This window comes from Peromyscus leucopus, chromosome 14, assembly GCF_004664715.2.
Source record: "Peromyscus leucopus breed LL Stock chromosome 14, UCI_PerLeu_2.1, whole genome shotgun sequence".
NCBI lineage: Eukaryota > Metazoa > Chordata > Mammalia > Rodentia > Cricetidae > Peromyscus > Peromyscus leucopus.
In genome coordinates this window covers 5473898-5492461 of record NC_051075.1, presented here as the reverse complement: position 1 = coordinate 5492461, position 18564 = coordinate 5473898, and the positions used below count along the sequence as shown (strand labels likewise).

General features: G+C 43.0%; 1 protein-coding gene across 2 annotated transcripts in view; it reads left to right on the top strand.

Annotated features, from left to right (window-relative positions):
• The window catches only part of Bzw2 (basic leucine zipper and W2 domains 2), a 59386-nt gene that overhangs the window by 3314 nt on the left and 37508 nt on the right, over positions 1-18564 (top strand). Inside the window, exon 1 of one of the 2 annotated variants that reach the window (XM_028878422.2) lies at positions 16904-16998. The exons of the other annotated variant lie outside the window; for it this stretch is intronic. The gene's annotated coding sequence lies outside the window, so the exon portion shown is untranslated. Of the gene's footprint in view, positions 1-16903; positions 16999-18564 lie in introns of those variants that run through there. 2 annotated transcript variants of the gene reach the window in all.

Genomic DNA, 18564 nt, shown 5'->3' with positions numbered 1-18564 from the left:
CTGAGGATCGAACCCAGGGCCTTGCGCTTGCTAGGCAAGTGCTTTACCACTGAGCTAAACCCCCCACCCCCTGTCTTCACCATTTTAAAACGTAGTAATTTCTGAAATGTCATCGTGTCCTGTCACCTCTTTATACTTGTGTCCTTGGTGTCTGCCATGGATTCCTAAGCTTTTCCTCACATTCTCCCACCTGACTATCTCAAGGAACTCTCAGCTGAGTAAACACCAAGCACCATCACCCTTTCACTGGCCAATGAGCGAGACTCCAAGTGTGGTCCCAGCAGGCGTTTCCAGACGCCAGCTCCTCCCACTCTGCCCTAAGGTCACCATGCTGCTGGTTCCCCATGCCTGCGATTTCCAGCCCTTGTTCCTCCTTTCTCTTCCTGGAATCCTCTGCCTTTCTTGTTCCTTCGGTTGATAAGCGTTTTTCTCCAGCCTGCATGTGTTATCTTTCACCTTGTCCAGTGAGGGAGTACAGCCCCTCGGGCAGTTACAGGGACCCACAGTCTTTGTGTGGCGGGGCGCTGACAGATGATGTGGTTGCAGGGACTGTTTTTGGCAACCTCTAACTGATCTATATTATGGAAGCCAGCCAGCACCCTCGAGTCACCCCTCCAGTTAACACCATTTTTCTGGGTCTGCAGCCACGTGAAAATGATACAGTTTAGCAAATGCTTTTCTCCTCCCTTCCTATGACAACTTTTCATAATTGTTTGGACCTCTTTTCCTTCTTGACTATAAATTCTCCAGGTCAGCTCGCTGTTTCTGAACATATAACCCAGTACCTTGCAGTTAGTAGGTGCTCACTACATGCTGAGTTGAATTCATTTGATCTCAAAGTTATTTTAGGTGGATTTGTTTCCTTAGTTCACTAATCCTTCCTGGCAGTGTGAAATGGCACTAAACGCACATAGCCATAACCAAGGGCAGGCAGTCTTGAGACATTGGGACTCTCTGGATCTCTTGACACTTGGCACTACCAGCTAAGAAAAAAACTTCTCACAAATTTAATGGATTCCTTGCTCAAGTCCCAGGTCTTTCACTCGCTGCTTAAAGATAATACTTTTTATTGCAGGGTCATTGACAACTAGTTTTGGGTATTTTGTCTGAAGCGAGGGTTTTTCCCTTGGCATTTGACTCCTTGGATGTACACTAGGTGCTTATCCTGATTGACTGGAAACTGATGCGATCAAGCAATTTTAACTTTTTAGACCAGAATAGTATGCTTCTGTTTTCCAAGGATTCCTTATCATTCAGAGATACATTGTGACTACTTGAGAAGGAAATGGAGTGCCATGTGCACCTTTTGTAAGGTAACCATGACTGGAGGCCGGGTAGGAACAGGAAGGCACCACTGACCACGCTGTCATTGTCTGAAGCTGTTTGACTGACTTCATTAACCGTCCCTCCTCCTCTTGAAGATGTCTGAGGTGTTTCACCATGACATCTTTGAAAGGACATTTGAAAGCATTACATTCCCTAAGACGTTGCCCCCCGCCCCCAGCGTAGGAAAGTAATATGAATACTCCATGTTTAGGTTGTGCAGTTCTTCTCTTCACTGGAGTCACTGGAGTGTAAGGCAGTCTCACACCTAGCTCTGCAGAGGACTAAAACCATCCGTCATGTTTAACTTTTCAGCTCAACTGTAAGGAAGAGGGGGTTACTCCTTGCTTGCTTCACGGGTTTATGAATATCTTACTGGCAGTCAGTTGCTGTCCCTTTTAAAACTGACGAAGTCGTTTGCAGACAAGTCTAAGGAAAGACACATAGTTTATCTGAGAAAAATCAGAGGTGAACCAAGTGGAGATACTGATTTTCTTTGTCTGTTAAGCCAACTCAGAAGTCCTTCCCAAAAAAGGAGTGGCAGAATTGTTCTGAGCCGTGTCAGCTCTGGCAGGATGAGGTTATTAACGTGGGGAAGCCAGGACCAGCGAGAGGGCAGGGTGTGTCCCTGGGTTCTTACTCACTTCACTTAACTAACTTGGTGCTTACGGGACACCTGCTTTCTGATTCCTGGAACTTCATATCGTGCATTTCTTGGTGTCGACAATTTTCCTGGTAGTTGGGGCAGCACTTAGCAAGCATGGGACACTGAATTGGATCTCCTGAGTTGTCCAAAGAAAAGGTTGCTCTTTTATATGTTAGAAGTATTGAATATTATTTTAACATCACTTTCCTAGCTTTGCTTGAAGGATTTTTAGAAAGTGTTTAATTAACATAGACTCTACCAATATGAGAAAGCTGCTCACAGCTTTCTTCTCATTCTTAGCCCTCTCTGGAGTCTGTTGATTGGGGACAGATCTCTTCAGCAAGTGTCTTTTGGGAGGTTAGGTGCCAAGTGGAATGATTTGGCCTGTTCTAAATTTGGCATGTGTTGAGTGAAGAGTGCCAGAAATGCTCAGATGGTCCTATTTGTCAGCTCTCTACTTTGAAAATGACACTTAAGGTAGACCACTGTATTAAATGCCTAAGATACAGTACTGTTACGGTTTTCTCTGATTTTCAGTGTTAGCTGTTTTCTTTGGTTTTGTTTGTTCCTTTATGTCAATGAGAAGGAAACATGTAATGGTATAGATATCATGACCCACTTTAATATCTAGGAAAACAATCATTTGACTAGCTTTAATTCTTTTAATTCCATAAGTATTACTATTTAATGGGAATAGGATAATCAGTTTGTGTAAGTAGAAGATTGGTTTCCCCTTCTTTGCAACTTACTGCTATGCTTGAGGAGGACTTTTGTGTTTGGTTGGGTGGGTTTTTGAGACAGAGTATCTCTCTGTGGCTCTGGCTATCCTGGAACGCATACCCACCTGCCTCTGCTGGCTTTAAAGGTGTATACCATCACACTCATCCTAGAGGAGGACATTTTAAAGGCAGTTGTTAGATATGCTATGATCTAGGAAACCTAAAGGCAGGCCCTGGAGCCGAAGGCTGCAGGCCACAGCACTGTTACTGATGCTGCCAGGCTGACTCTCTGGTACTCCACTGCTGTCCTTCCCTTCGCGTAGTCTTACAAAAACACTCTAATGTTTTGTTTTAACCTGTAAAGTTTCCTAGAACTGTGGTGGTTTCTAAGGGGAAAAAAGGCATGGCCTATCTTTTCCTAAGAATACAAGGTAATAGAATGGGACGTTTACGAACAGGAAAGACAACCCCAAATTTAATGGTGCCAAGGAAACCGCTGGCTTAAGAAGAAGGATGCCACACAATATGTTTGGGAGTATGAAGGTTGTTTTCATTCAGTTTGAGCCTCTGCAGGAAGGAAATAGTTGAAACATTGGATCTCATAACATTACAGAAATCATGGAGCCACAAATTTCCTAATATCTAGATGTCCCCAAGAGGCAGTGTAGTTAGGTCCTTTGCCTAAAGATACATGGATGTTTTCCTTATTAAAACTACAGAGAACTGCTTGCCATTTTGGTGGCACCTGCTAATTCAGGATGCCCAAGTGCTGACGTTATATTTATGTTCTACTCTACCTAATTCTAAACTATAAAGTCTATGAGGCCAATAATGACAAGGCTTCCTTCAGGAATTATAATACCTTTCCAAGACAGTTGGCAGCTTGGCTTTGGCCAGCATTCTGGGTGGAGACAGTGGACCTGCTCCCGCTTTGTCAGCTCCAGAGGAGCCAGAGTCTTAGACTGTATCACCAGGGCTAACATGAAATGTGTGGCCTCACGTGAGTGGTTTGAGGCCTCTGAGCTTTATCTGAGAAGGAGTTGAGAGCCTGGGTTTAGAGCCAGAGTTTTCAAAGTATCCACATGAGTGAAAAGGTTAAAGAGGGGAAAAAATCCAACAGTTATTCAAACACTAATCGGTGAAGCCACAGCTCAAGTGAACGATACAGGGTACTTGGTCCGTTAGCTGTCAGGAGGGCCTCTGTTCTGCCGGTACCAGTCTTTTGTCAGTCAGTAGGGGCAGAGCTACACCTGCTGCCGAGTGAACACCAGGAAACCTGGCTGCTCTGGCCCTTCTGCCCCCCAGACCTGGCATATCAGATAAACAAATGATGGTTGACCTATAGCTGAACCACATTAACATATGAGGGAGGGGAAAGGGGGTGGGGGCCTCAGCAATAGAGCTCTGGCCTGTGTGTGCCAGGCTCTGGGTTCCATCCCTAACACTGCTAAGAAAAAGGATGTTTGAGTTTGTAACCCTGAACTGGTTTCAATATTTTGTTGTTGATACTTCTTTGGGGGCTGGAGAGATGGCTCAGCAATTAGGAGTGCTTGCCCCTGTGGAGAACTCCGTCTCAGTTCCCAGCACCCACCTTCACCGTCCTCTTCTGACCTCCATGGGCACCGGGCACACCTGTTGTATACATACATACTTGTAAGCAAAACCTTCACACACACAAAATAAGTCAAAAAGAAAGTTAAGATGCTTCTTCCCTTTAAGTTTGTGTTTCTTGGGCGATCGTGGATAAAACTGTTGGTGAATACAGTATCCTGTCAACGGTGCTCTGTGCCCATTGGTACTAGGCTGGCTTTGGCAGTTCTGTACAGCACATGCTTTCCTTGTCTAAAGACATATGCATGGGTGTGTGTGTTTAGCCTTCACCTAAAGTTTCATCTGCTAGGCAGGCTTGGGCAGGTCCCCAGCCCAGAACATAGGGTAGGTGTTTGAATGAAACAGTAACTGAGCAAATGTTCAGATTCCTGCCACCGCCCTATTTGACCTTCCTGGAGGTTTGTTACTACAGTGTTACAATTTTCTCCTCTGATTAAGGCCCTCTAGGTAGTGGAGTTCACTTAGTTCGCTTACTGTGCTGCTCAGCTTCGGACTTGGCATTGGAACTGCGAGCATACACGTGCCCCTCAGTTTTGTGTTTTCCAGCCTCTGAGTTGATATCTGGCACTTGACATTCTATTCTTTGCTGATCCTCACCTCCTGCTTTTCTTCAGCTCGGGCGGCCTTTGTTGTCAACCTGTAAGCTCGTATATGAAGCAGAGGGGAGATCTTAAAGTCCTCCTTCCTGTGGGTGTAGTGGCGCACACCTTTAATCCCAGCACTTGGGAGGCAGAGGCAGGTGGATCTCTGTGAGTTCAAGGTCAGCCTGGTCTAGAAAGTGAGTTCTAGGACAGCCAGGGCTGTTACACAGAGAAACCCTGCCTCGGAAAAACAAACCAACAAAAAGAGGCCGAGTATGGGTGCCCATGCCTGTAACCCAGAACTGAAGAGCGCAAACAGGTGGGTCCTGAGAGCTCTCGGACTGACCAGTCTAGTTGAACTGGCAAGCACGTGATCCAGTGGGAGATGCTATCTCAAGGTAGTGGTGCGGAGAGGATAGAGAAAGACACCTGCAGCCTGCCCTGGGCCCCACGCTCACGTGTGTGCGACACAGACACGCCCTTCTCCTGTACTCAGGGGCCACGTCTGGTCTGTTCGGCTATCTAACAAGGGTGTAGCGCTTTGCTAAAGGAACGAACACTGGTAGCGAGGACACAATGTGACTTTTATCTAATATACATGAGATCCTTGTGCATGAAAACCTCCTTATGAAGGGATCCATAAGATCATGTTAATGCATTCCAATTACCATTTCCCTAGGACATACGTAGATAAGCAAGGCTGAGGTGTGAGCTGTAGGTTTTATTTCGTTTCTGTTCTGCTTTGGGTTAGTTTGTTGGTGTTTCACCTCACCATCGTATCACTTCACGGTATTAAAAGCTGCTGATAAACCATATCATCTTTTCTAAGCTTAAAACTGCAAAATAAGTCATAAATTTGAGAATAACTTCCCTTTGCAGCAGGGGCTAATGCTTAATTGGAATGTGAAATACTAAATCAGAAGATTGTTAAAAGCAAAACGGTGGAATACACCATTGAGTCAGGTCACATAATTCCAAGTCCTAATGACTGTTTTTTGAGGGGCTGGAGAGATGGCCCAGTCTTTAAGAATGCTTGCAGCTCTTGCATAAGACCAAGTTTGAGTGTTAGTACCCATGTCCGGTGGTTCCCAATCATGTTCAACTCCAATTCCAGGGGGCTGGTACCCTGTCTGGCCTCCACGGCACCTGCACACAGGTAGCTCACTTGTACATGTTGTATATATAGATTTTGGAGACATTATTAAAGGGGAGAATTTGTAAGTCCATTAAAAGGATTTGGGGGTACTGGAGAGGCTGAGCTGGAAGAAGAAGAGGAGGAGAAGCAGTCCTTCAGAGGACTCAGATTCAGTTCCCAGCACCCACATGGTGCCTTTACAAACAGCTGTAACTCCAGTTCCTGGGGATCCACCTTCTCCTGGCCCAGCAAGCACCATGTGCAGGTGGCACACAGGGACATGGATGAAAAACACTCAGACACAAATGAAAATCTTCATTTTTGTGTATTTGACACACCTCCAAAGCTTGAAGGCCAGGCTGCCTAGCCACATACGTGAGCTGGCTTCAGATTCAGTGAGACCCTTTCTCAAAAGAAATAAGCCGGAGAGCAGCAGAGGACACCGACTTCGGCTCTGGCCCCACAGGGAGGCACCATCCCTGATCACACACAAGAACATAACCTATGGAGCCACAGATCAGAAAGCAACCAAATGAATATAAGTAAATCATTTTGCTTGAATAGGGACAGTCAAATATGAAGACAAAAATACATACATATATATCTTTATCATAAACACTCATGTCGAAGTGTTTTCTTTTTCCTGGAGTATGTCCGAACGGCTGTGTTGCTGCCCACAGCAGAGCATATTCTAAGGATTTGGAAGTCTTTCTAGGTGGCACTCATTCCTAAACAGTCCCTCAAAATACAGAACTCCTGAGGAGTTCAGCTCCCCGGATCATCCTCTTCCCAAACGTCCTGAAAATACTGCTGTTTCCTGTGTCTGCCTTTCCTCCGTCGCTGGCGCTGTGTGTTCATAATTTTTATTTCTGAATGATTTGAGAGTAGTATATATATTATTTTGCTTTACTCTGTTATTTCAGGGTGTATTTCTGAAGAATAAGATAATGGGCTACGGGAATGTTCAGTGGATGAAGAAAGCCATCTGCTGCCAACCCTGATAGCCTGTGTCAGTCTTCAGAGCTTACACAGTATAAAAGAACTGACTCCCACAGTCGTCCCCTGATGTCCACACGTGCATAACAGCATGCATGTACCCAAACACACATGGACACGGACACACACACACATACTAAATAAATAAAGAAACAAATAAATGTAGTTTTAAATTTTTCTTTAAGAGAATAAGACTTTTCCTACAGAAACACAGTACAACAATAAAATTTAGTGGATTTAACATAGGCTCTTGAACTCACTGAGATCCGCCGTCCTCGGCTTCCTAAGTGCTGGGATTAAAGGACAGGCTACCGTACTGAGCTTATAACACATTTTGGTTTAGGTTTTTATGCCTTTGTTTTATGTGATAATCACAAACTGGTGAATTTTCTGATTGCTTGGAGCTTTGAGCCCCATCCCTAGGCCCAGGCACACACCTGTAATCACAGTGCTTAGGAGGTCAATCCTCAGCTACGTGGAAGTTCAGGGCTAGCCTGGGCTAGAGGAGACCCTGCCTCAAGAGCAGTCTCTTCCACTTCTCCACTGCCCGTGTTTTCACATCGAGTCTGGACTTTCCAGCTCTGATTTTTTTATATTAATCATTGATGGCCTTTGATCATTCTCACTTATGCGACCCCCAAACGAGACTAAGAATTATTTTCAAAGTAGCTATCATTTTAATTTCCTTAATATTTGTTTATTTATTCTGAAACTGGATATCCCGGGGATCACTGTGAATCTAGCCTGCCCTACCTTGAAATCAGTAATTTATCCTGGGAATCCTATTTTCTTTCAGTAGGACGTGGTGTGATGTTATCTGAAGTCTATGTAAATATTGTTCTTATGTATGTGTAAATAATAACGCTGCTTCGATCTTTTTGAAACCGCTTTGCATTTCAGCAAAGGTTAAAAATTTTAATCAACATGTAATTTTAGTGTGGCGGACTCTAGATATGATCCCCGCCAGTGCGGTCTGTAATTTTAGGATTTGAGTGTGTGCTCTGTGTCTGCATACTTAGAACTTTGAAGACTGGTGAAATACAGATAAGAGAAATTTGGATCTGCTCTTGTTTTACTTATTCCTTTCTTTAAAAAAAAAAAATTATTATTTATTTTGTTTTTTTGAGACAGGGTTTCTCTGTGTAACACTCTTAGCTGTCCTGGAACTTACTTTGTAGACCAGGCTGGCCTTGAACTCTCTGAGATCCGCCTGCCTCAGCCTCCCAAGTGCTAGGATTAAAGGTGTGTCCCACCACTGCCCAGCAATAATTTATTTACTTTTATTTTATGTGCACTGGTGTTTTGCCTGAATGTTATGTCTGTTTAAGGGTGTCAGATCCTGGAGTTACAGTTTGTGAGCTGCCATGTGGGGGTGGGAATTGAACCTGAGTCCTGAGAGAACACTGAGCAATTTCTCCAGCCCCAGTGTCCTACATTTTTTTAATTTAATTTTATTTGTATGTATGGGTGTTATTTATATGTATATCTCTAACCCACCTGCATGCCTGGTGCCGGAAGAAGGCATCTGACTTAGTCACTGATCCATTGCTGTGAAGAGACCGTGTTCAAGGCAGCTCTTGTAAGAGAAAGCATTTAACTGGAGGCTTGCTTACAGTTTCAGAGGGTGAGTCCGTGATCATCATGACGGGAGGCAGACGGGCACGGCACTGGAGCAGTAGCTGAGAGCTTTACATCCTGATGCACAGGCCGTGGGCAGAGAGAGAAGCAGGGCTTGTGTGGAGTTTTGAAACTTCAGAGCCCATCCCCAATGGCACACCTCCCCACAAACAGTTCTGCCAACTGGGAACAAGCATTCAGGCATAAGCGCCTGTGAGGCTCCTTGTCACCCAAACCACTACAGCATCAGACCCTCTGGTGCTGGTGGCACTGGTGGTTCTGAGCCACCATAGGGGTGCCGGGAATAGAACCCTGGTCCTCTGGAAAAGCGGCCAGGACTCATGTAACCTGAGCCATCGTCACTCCAGTCCTTAACTCTCTTCCTCTCTCCTCAATTCTCAAATTTCTGTTCTGTCTTCCACCCTCTTCCTTGAATATCACAGGATATGAAGTTATCAATGTGGAAAAACTGTACCAGTATTGCAGGTGTAAGTAACATGTTTGCAGTGGATTTGAACACGTTAGTAATAAACTCAGTCACCAGCAATGCGTTGGTGTCGCACTAAGGAAAGGAATCCAGTTCCCCTGGGTGTCGTGTGACCAGAGGGAACCCAGATTCTAGTTGTCTGCTTCTCTCTCTCTTCCATCCCACTGGCTCTCGGTTGCATGAGTCTGAATCAGTTCCTGCCAGAATGCTGTCTTCAGAATCTGTGTGTCTGTCCTCACAAAAGGCTTTGCTCACCTTTTTATTGACCAGCACAGGAAGTGTCACATGGGAAGGACTGAGGGACACTTCAGAGTTTTCCAAGGAATTAAGTCACTGACTAGCTCACTCCAGCTGGCTCAGATAACAACAAATATAAACACCATTCTTTATCAAGCAATATCTGTTTGTCCCATCCAACATTTATGGTGGATATTCATTTTATAAGGCCACTTTTCAGCCTGTTTGCTGGTTCTAGCAAATGATTATTGTAATACACACACACACACACACACACACACACACACACACACACACACACACCCCTCTGGGTCAGAGGCATGGGAGAGTACATAATGGAAGATTACAGCTATATATTAGCTTAGGTTGTAAAAGCTGATTACAGGGGAATCCAAGGCAAGTAAGGTTGGTTGTTAGCTTGTTTCTTAAAGGCAGGTTAAACAGTAGGCTGGCAGTCTTAAATCTTAAGTGACCCTACGGTGTATTATTAACTCTGGCTGTGAGTTCCACCAAAATTTCTAGTTTCTTAGAATATAAAATATTTTCATCATGATGCATTACCACAGCTATCAGATGGCCCAGCTGGTCCACTCCTGGGTGTATACCCAGATCTCAGATTGCCCTAACTAGCTCTCTGCGTATCTCTCACATATGGGAAACACCCTGTTCCCACCGCCTTTCCTCTTGAGAGCATCTCTTCAACAAAAACAACTTTCGTGTGACACCTGGCAGGAAAACAGAAAAGGTTGGTTCTTGGACCCCCAAGTTCTCCTAGATCAATAACTGGAGGCAACCACATTTATAATAGAGACTGGGCAGAGGAAGATAAACTTGGAGCCCAGAGAAGATTCCTTCTGCCAGCAGACATCATCTCCAGCTGCCCCAAAGAGCCTCTCTGGGCGACAGGAATCTGTCTTGTCTGTAGGCAGGAAAGGGGTCACAGTAACCTCCGGGTGGTAGAGGAAGATGGGGCATCTGATTGGGCTGTCCTGAGAGGTGGAGCTGGCTGTTCCCTCCCCATTCTTTCTGTTGCTTCCACTGGAACAGGAAAGACCCTCCAGGTAAAGAGTTCAACCACCCAGCCCCTGGGTTTGGGTTGCCAGGTAGTTCCACAGTGATAATGGCCCCCACCGTCACCTGCCAACTCACACAAGTGGTAGCCTTCCTGTTGCTAATCACACACCTTCTTCCTAGATCCCGGGGTTCTGGAAAGGTGGAAGAGCCGCCCAGCTCTAAAGGACAGGCCACGAAACTCTAGAAGCCAGGTTTACTTGCTCTCTCCAGGTCAGACTTCATGAGAACTGAGTTCCATAGGTGTGACAGGGGCCAGAGTAGACCCCGGTTTCCACACTCATGGATTTGCCCACATGTAAAGCATGCATTAAAGACTTAGTCCCTGCCAGCCAGCCGGCTCAGTGGGTGAGGGTGCCTGGCACCCAGCCTGACTTTGAGTGCGCTCAATCCCTAGAACCCATGTGGTGATAAGACGGAACTGATTCTGGCACGCTGTAAGTTGTTCTCTGCACATGACCTGTCTGACCGATCAACTGTAAGGTTCCAGCTGTGACATTTCCCCTCTTCTCCGTGCTGTGTGCCCACAGGTTCACTGGGCACTGAATGGCTATTCCCTCTCCCCACCCCACCGTAAATAAAGTTGCGAATTTGACAGGTCAGAGCAACTGTTCTCTGTGTCCCCAAAGAAACATCTGTTAGAGGATACTAACCTTCTGAGCTTCCTGTCCTCTGTTGAAACAGAAGCAGAGGCAAAGGCACAATATCAAGCTTTCCCCTAGAGGTGGAAGTTCAAACCACCTATTTGGGGTAGGAGAGGGCCAAGCCAAGTCGGCCTCCTGACTTAGTATATTGTTTGGGCTAGAAACTGCTGCCAACGCTTCCAAGTTCTGGGGCTTTCTTGGGACCCTGATGACCTCCCTGTATAACACCTATCAAATTTCAGTGCCTTCTGATGCCATACCATACGGTGAGGTACTAATAAAAAAACTTCAAGTTTCACCAACATGACTGACCAAACATGAACAAAGAGTGACACCAATAAACACGCCAAAGTGGATGGCGAAAAGCCCACAAGCCTCAACCCTACACAAAGAATTATAGGCAATGGTCCAGCTGGGAATGGGAAAGGTCACCCTCACCAGGGAAAAACACACCAATTGGTTGTCCATTGCCAAATGGTTAGTCCTGAAAACATACATACAAGTAACATCGTATGGACTGAATGGATTATATTTAGAGGTACATATGGATATATAAATACATATATGCATGCAGTAACAATGAACAAGAGGCCATGAACTTGGAGGAGAATGGAGTGGGTATACATCCCTTACTAACTGGTTCTTGGGCGATTCTGGGGCTAGATCTAGGAACTAGATACTATGTGACTGATGGATTTGTTCTTGAGTCCTAACTTTTAGCTCATTTTCAGAAATCAGATGTCAGTTTCCTCGTACCCATAATTCATCTGAGGAAGAAGTTTGCACTTGTGTGCTACTGGTTTTTACTCATCCAGTTTTAACATTGAGGTCCTTCAATATTTACAAATATCACAGAAACCGTCTTAGTCATTCATACCTACACATGGCTACACACTTACAATAGGAGTTTGTTTGAAGGGAGCTAGAATGTTTTATTTGGCACCAAACCCTTGGTACTGAGGCCTGTACAGTGATCCCCCACAGTCAGGTTTCTGTTTCTGCTGTCCTTAAGGAATATTCCAGCTTGGGTTCCTTTTATAATCAAGCCCTTTAACATCGAAAGAAATGTTCAATCCTCTCTTCCAAATTTTGGAGATGTGACTGCTGATTATCTGACTTCACAGTGGATTGGAATGCACCATTTCCAAGACTTTTTTTCCCAGTGGGGTGGGGAGGGTATTGAGGGGACCCTCATGGCTACCATACATCACTTAAAAGCATCATACTTCCACCCACAGCCTCTGAACAGGCACCACAAGGACTGGGGCACGATGTCATGGGTAGTTTTATGGAACCACAGGGCTGTGGCCAGCTTCTGGGTTCTAACCCCTGCACCAGGAGCTGAGGCTCTATGCGGGTTTCCTAGCCATGATGCATGCACACAGTCTATCTTCAAAAGACCCTGGTTTCATCACAGTCTCCTCAGCAGTGGTTCTGCGGCATCGTGTGGGCTTTTCAAAAGGACTGTAGGAAGAGACAACCCAGAAGGAAGATCCTGTCTACTGTGACTTGGGGAGGAGAAAACGGGAAATGTGACTACAACACTCACCTCAAATATATGTAAAAAACGTCCTATAAAATTAGGAAACCTAAGATCTCTGGCGGCCACCATGTCTTGGGTTCGCCCACTCTCGCCATCTTTGAATGTGAGCTGAGACATTTGTGTCTGCTGTTGAATTTTTCTTTAGTGGACTAAGAACCTCCTGGACCTTAGAGTCCATTGGCATGCTATACAACAAATTATATCATGTTATTATACACATGCATTTAGTTACTTTAATGTTAGTAATTTAAACTTTTTAAATCAGTTTAATTTTAAGAGAACTACTGCAATAATGTCAACCTAGAAGTTTTTCTATATTGAACATGTTAATTATTTTATGTTTCTTTCAGTTAGCTGTTTGGAGAAAGAGAATCACTTATAATTATGGGTAATTTTTAGTTCTTTCAGTGGTAAATTATCTTATTCAATTAGAAAATATGAGATAATTTTTAAATCTTGCAAACAAACCCAAAGTGCTCCTAGAAAACTGTTTTACTGAGTTGGTCCTCTTGAAACACTTTCTTTGCAGGTAAGGTTGTGCTCCTATATTTTTGAAGACCGAAATCCTGCCCCCCACAGTTATAAATAGTATTGACTGAGTAGAAAAACTTCTTTATGGTATTTTGTTGCAAAGTTTTTCTTGCCCACTGGCATAATGCTTTGAAAATTGGGCAAAATGATTCTCTAAGATACTTTATTGGAAAAATATTGACTAGAAATTCTGGGGATGGAGAGATAGGTCAGGAGATAGTGTATATTGTTCTTGCAGAGAACCTGAGTATTGTTCCCATCACCCATGTTGGTTGGCTTACAACTGCCTATAAATCTAGCTTCAGGGGATCCAATATTCTCTTTTGGCTACTGGGTACATACTTTCATGGGCATAGATATACACATAATTTCTGAAAATAAAAAGGGGGGATATGGGAATGATAGGATAAAAGGTTTCGATTATTGAATCCACTTTTAGACTAAAAAGCAACTGTAGCTGGAAGTTTCTGTGTCCTGGCTGGTCTGCAGCCCTCAGACCCAAATAAACACACAGAGACTTATATTATAACTGCTCAGCCATTGGCTCAGTCTTACTGACTAACTCTTACACTTAAGTTAACCCATAATTCTTATTTATGTTTAGCCACATGGCTTGGTACCTTTTTTCAGTTCTGCCTTGTCATCTTGCTTCCTCTGTGTCTGGCTGGCGACTCCTTACTCAGCCTTCCTCTTCCCAGAATTCTCCTCGTCTGCTCGCTCCACCTATACTTCCTGCCTGGTTACTGACCAATCAGCGTTTTACTAAACCAGTGTACAAAAGCATTTTCCCACAGCAAGCAACTATTAGTCTCAAATAATTTACATTGGTATGGATTTTTTTTATATTGATGCAAATTTAAAGTTATTTTTGTTAGAACATACTGCATATATATTTCTACTCTTGTTTAAGATATTGTACCTATGCAGCTCATTTAAAAATGTAATGTAAAGTTCTACTCCTTGAAATCTATTATTACGTACTGTTTAGGATAATAAAGAAATGCAGGTTAGTAGTTAGCCACCTATTACATTCAAATTTATAGTCATGTTGGGTATGTTTTCAAGGTCAAACACAGGTATATTTTAGACAAATGGTCTTCAAACATTTCAGAGACCTACAGAATATGGAATTTAAAATGTTTTAATAACATAAGGCTTTTCATGACAGTGAGACATGTCTGTTCCTGGCAGCACCAGTTTATTTCAAAAAAGGATGATGGGCATCAGAGAACCTCCATATGGAGTTTGCTTTTCATGTGGCAAAGCTAGACATATGAGCCAGGGGCTGCCCTTGCCTTGACTGCTGACAGCATGCTGTGCAAACTGGACAAGCAGGACACAAAAGTAAGGCAACTACCAAACTTTGCTAAGACAAGGTAGGAGTCTTTCAAATTCCTGCTTCCTAGAAAAGTCTGTCAGATATTGTAGGCCTGTAGGCCAAAGATGGATGCTCCAACGCTGCAGAGGAACCTTGGGTGGCTGTCCAGGCTGCCAGCTATCTCTGTCATTTCTATAGTTTTGGAAGTTGTTTGCTCTGCACTTTCTGTTTTCTCAAGTCTCTGATGGAGTAAGATGAGATATTATAGTTTTCCTTGCTACCACATTTGGAAAAGAAATTCACAAGAGAGATATAAAGTGTATAAGATTAAAAGACATAAAAGCTTAAATTGTTTATCTAAAAAAAATGTTCTGAGGTTTAAAAAGACAATTTCAGGATGGTAATACAAGTTATGATAGAAAAAGTTTAAGTATAAAACTCATCAAGATAAGATAGACAATAGAGTAATTTCTCCAAATTTGACAAATATAAATGGACTAGACATTGTGAATGTAATTCTTTTTTTTTTTTTTTTTTTTTTTTTTTTTTTTGGTTTTTCGAGACAGGGTTTCTCTGTGTAGCTTTGCGCCTTTCCTGGGACTCACTTGGTAGTCCAGGCTGGCCTCGAACTCACAGAGATCTGCCTGCCTCTGCCTCCCAAGTGCTGGGATTAAAGGCGTGCGCCACCACCGCCCGGCGATAGTTGTTCTTATTGTATATAATTTTACTGTATTAAAGTTAAAACCTTTCCTTTTTATTTAGACAAAAAGGGGGAAATGTTGTGGCATATTTGTACACTGTATGAAGATGTATTGCTGTGATTGGTGTAAGAAAAAGCTGAATGGCCAGTAGGTAGGCAGGAGGTAGGTGGGATTTCTTGGGGGAGAAAGGAAGAGGAGGAGTAACCTAGGCACATGGGAGACACTAGGAGACACAAAGAAGAAACAGGAGGTGCAAGATGGAAGAGAGGTAACACCACATGATAGAACACAAATTAATATAAATGGGTTAGTTTAAGTTCCAAGAGCTAGTTAGGAACAAGACTAAGCCATAGGATGAATTCTAATAAATTAGTAAGAAGTCTCCATGTCATTATTTGGGAGCTGGCTGGCAGGACAGAAAAAGCCTCATTGCACATGTGTGCCACTGTACGTATGTGGAGATCAGAGGACAGCTTCATGGAGTCATGGAGTTGCTTCTCTCCTCTCCTTTCCCCTCACTGGGTTCCAGGAGTCAAGCTCACACCATCAGCTTTGCAGACAATGGTATTTACCCTCTGAGCCATCTTGCAGGACTCATTTTCATATGGTTTCTTCAGACCATAGCAATTGGAATAGAGATAAGGCCTTAAAGCTGAGCCTATTTTTCTGCCCTTTTACAGAAGAAAAAAGAAATGTTGTGAGCTCTGCTTTAGAGTATCTGTGTTCCTAAGTTGAAGTGGTATGAGCGGATAGCATCGTGCAGTGGTGTGCATGTCATGGAAGGCAGGCAACCAAAATTTAGAGATAAACTAAGCCAGACCAAACAAGAACAAAGCCAGAGCATGTACACAAACCTCCAAATACTGAGACAAACTATCACTCATTTAAAGAGATAGGGGAGGATCCTTTTCCTGTAGATCATCTGTGGATGGCTGGACTCAATGTGTGTGTCATTTCATTTGACACTGGGTCTGTGTAGTCCAGACTGGCATCAAACTGGCAGTCCCCCTGTCTCGGTCTCCAAAGTACTAGTAGGATTACAAGTGTGCTTCCATCACACCTGCCAGGTTTTCCAGTGGGGGTCAAAGAATGATATAAATGGAGTTTCTCTGTTCTGCCCAGTCCCGCAGCCACTTTCAAATAATTGAGTTGGAGGCCTAATATTACTTATAAATGCTTGGCCATTAGCTCAGGCTTATTACTGACTAGCTCTTACACTTAAATTAACCCATAATTCTTACCTATGTTTAGCCACGTGGCTTGGTACCTTTTCTCAGTGAGGCATTCTCATCTTGCTTCCTCTGCGTCTGGCTGGTGACCCCTGACTCAGCCCTTCCTCTTCCCAGATTCTTAGATTGGTCACCCTGCCTATACTTCTCACCTGGCTTCTAGCCAATCAGCGTTTTATTAACCCAATTTGAGTGACAAATCTTTACAGTGTACAAGAGGATTATTCCACAGCAGAATGATGGTACTTGTGTCTAGTCACTTGGTTCCAGATTATAATGCAGTGTGGTAAATATACTAAAGAGTAATAGTAAATGTGTACTTTCAACATTGTCATACTTGGATATTCTTTGCCACTGTATCTTTGACATTGTCCTAGGTTTGAGCTAGGCCCATTTTTTAATCTCAAGTGCCCTGGCTTTTCTGAGGCCAGGATTTTCAAAAGAGCTCAGTGAGGACCTTATAAAGGCTGACCCTCACTGGAGCAGATTATAGTGTAGCATGAAGAGCTAAAATTAGAGGGAAGTATGCCTCTGCTGCAAATAGTAACAGCTCAGTTAGAGGTACTCTCGGGGATCAGTGTCTTCCTTCAACCTGGCTGCGGGAAACAGGTTTGTTTATTTCAGAATCTGCTTTGCATACATATATATGCTTATGTGTTACTCAGTTATTCTCCACATAGACTGGATAGATGGTGTTGGCAATAAGCTCCCATAGCCAAGCATGAAGAAAAACTTAAGCATTTAGAACTAAAGTTGATATAAAATCAAAAGCTTTTAAAATGAAGTGTTTTGTGGCACTTTTCCAATGGGGGGGTGAGAATAGGGTGCAAAGACAGCATTAATTGGGGGACTCTTTGAGTTGGTATTCTGGCTCAAAAAAAAAAAACTTTTAGAGAAAGCTCACACCTGAAAATTCCCAAATATTTACAAAATAAGAACATTTTGACAGAGGGCTACATTTTATATTTTATTTTTGTTCCCAAATTTCCTAATGAGACTCAAACTCTTGGTGATTTTTGGTCATTGAATGATAATACATTTGGACATTTGTCGTCCTGGGGAGTATGGAAATGTGGAGGGAGATAGAGGTGTTACCACTTTGCACTAATTCAGTATTGCAGATCTGGGGTGAATCTAATAACAACATGGACAGAGAGATTTCGGAATGAGTTTCACAGTTAATGTAAGCAATCCATGTGTGGGTGCTACTTTTCCAGCATCCATCCGATGAGACGGGATGGCAGTGTGAGGATCCTAGCACTCTAACTATGTGCATTGTTTCAGTATTTATACTGTTCCTAGAGTCTTCTTCAGGCTCGTCATCCTTGTGTCTCAAAGCCGTTCCTTTCACTATAGGAAGTTGTTAAAAACTCATCTCCAGTGGTAAAATAAATCCTGTTTGCATCTGTTGCTTTATTGGTAGTTAGTTTTACTTCTTAATAACAATCGATGTGAAGTTCTTGGTGGTAAGGGGAATTTTGTTTTGTTTTGGTGGTTCTAGGAATAGAACACTAGATCTAGCACATGCCAGCAAGTGTCCTACCATCCAGCAACAACCCAGCCCTGGGAAGGAACATTTATTTTATAAATTGAATCAGGATTTTCCATACTGCTAATGATTCTTTTAAACTTTGGGAAATAATAAATAATTGCTTGAGCGCTGCAGATTTTCTTGGGTATTTAATGGTGTAATTGAAGAAATCTAGACATTTTCAAATCGCAGTTTATACAAATGTTTTTGAAGTACTAAAAATTTTTAAACAATAGATAAATGCAGTAACTTGTTTGGGTAGCACATACTATCTTACTTGGCCTCTGTAATTAATTTAAGCAATCTTTATGTGTGGTGTATATTCATGCCAGCAGTAGATTAATTGTTAAAAGGTCTTGGAGAACAAATTTTATATATCAGTACTTGAATTTTTCTTACATAGAAAAAGCACAGACTACATTTCCCCTCTTTTTAGGTAGATAAGTTATACTTTACAGTCTTTGATGGAATTTTTTTTCCTATTAACAATTAAACATTGCTCCATGTTAGCACAGCTGCTTACTGGTTACATATTTAAATGCTTATCTGTTGCTTAGTTTTTAGGTGTTAAAAGATAGGAGGGCTGGAGAGATGGCTCAGTGGTTAAGAGCACTGGCTGCTCTTCCAGAGGACCCAAGTTCAAT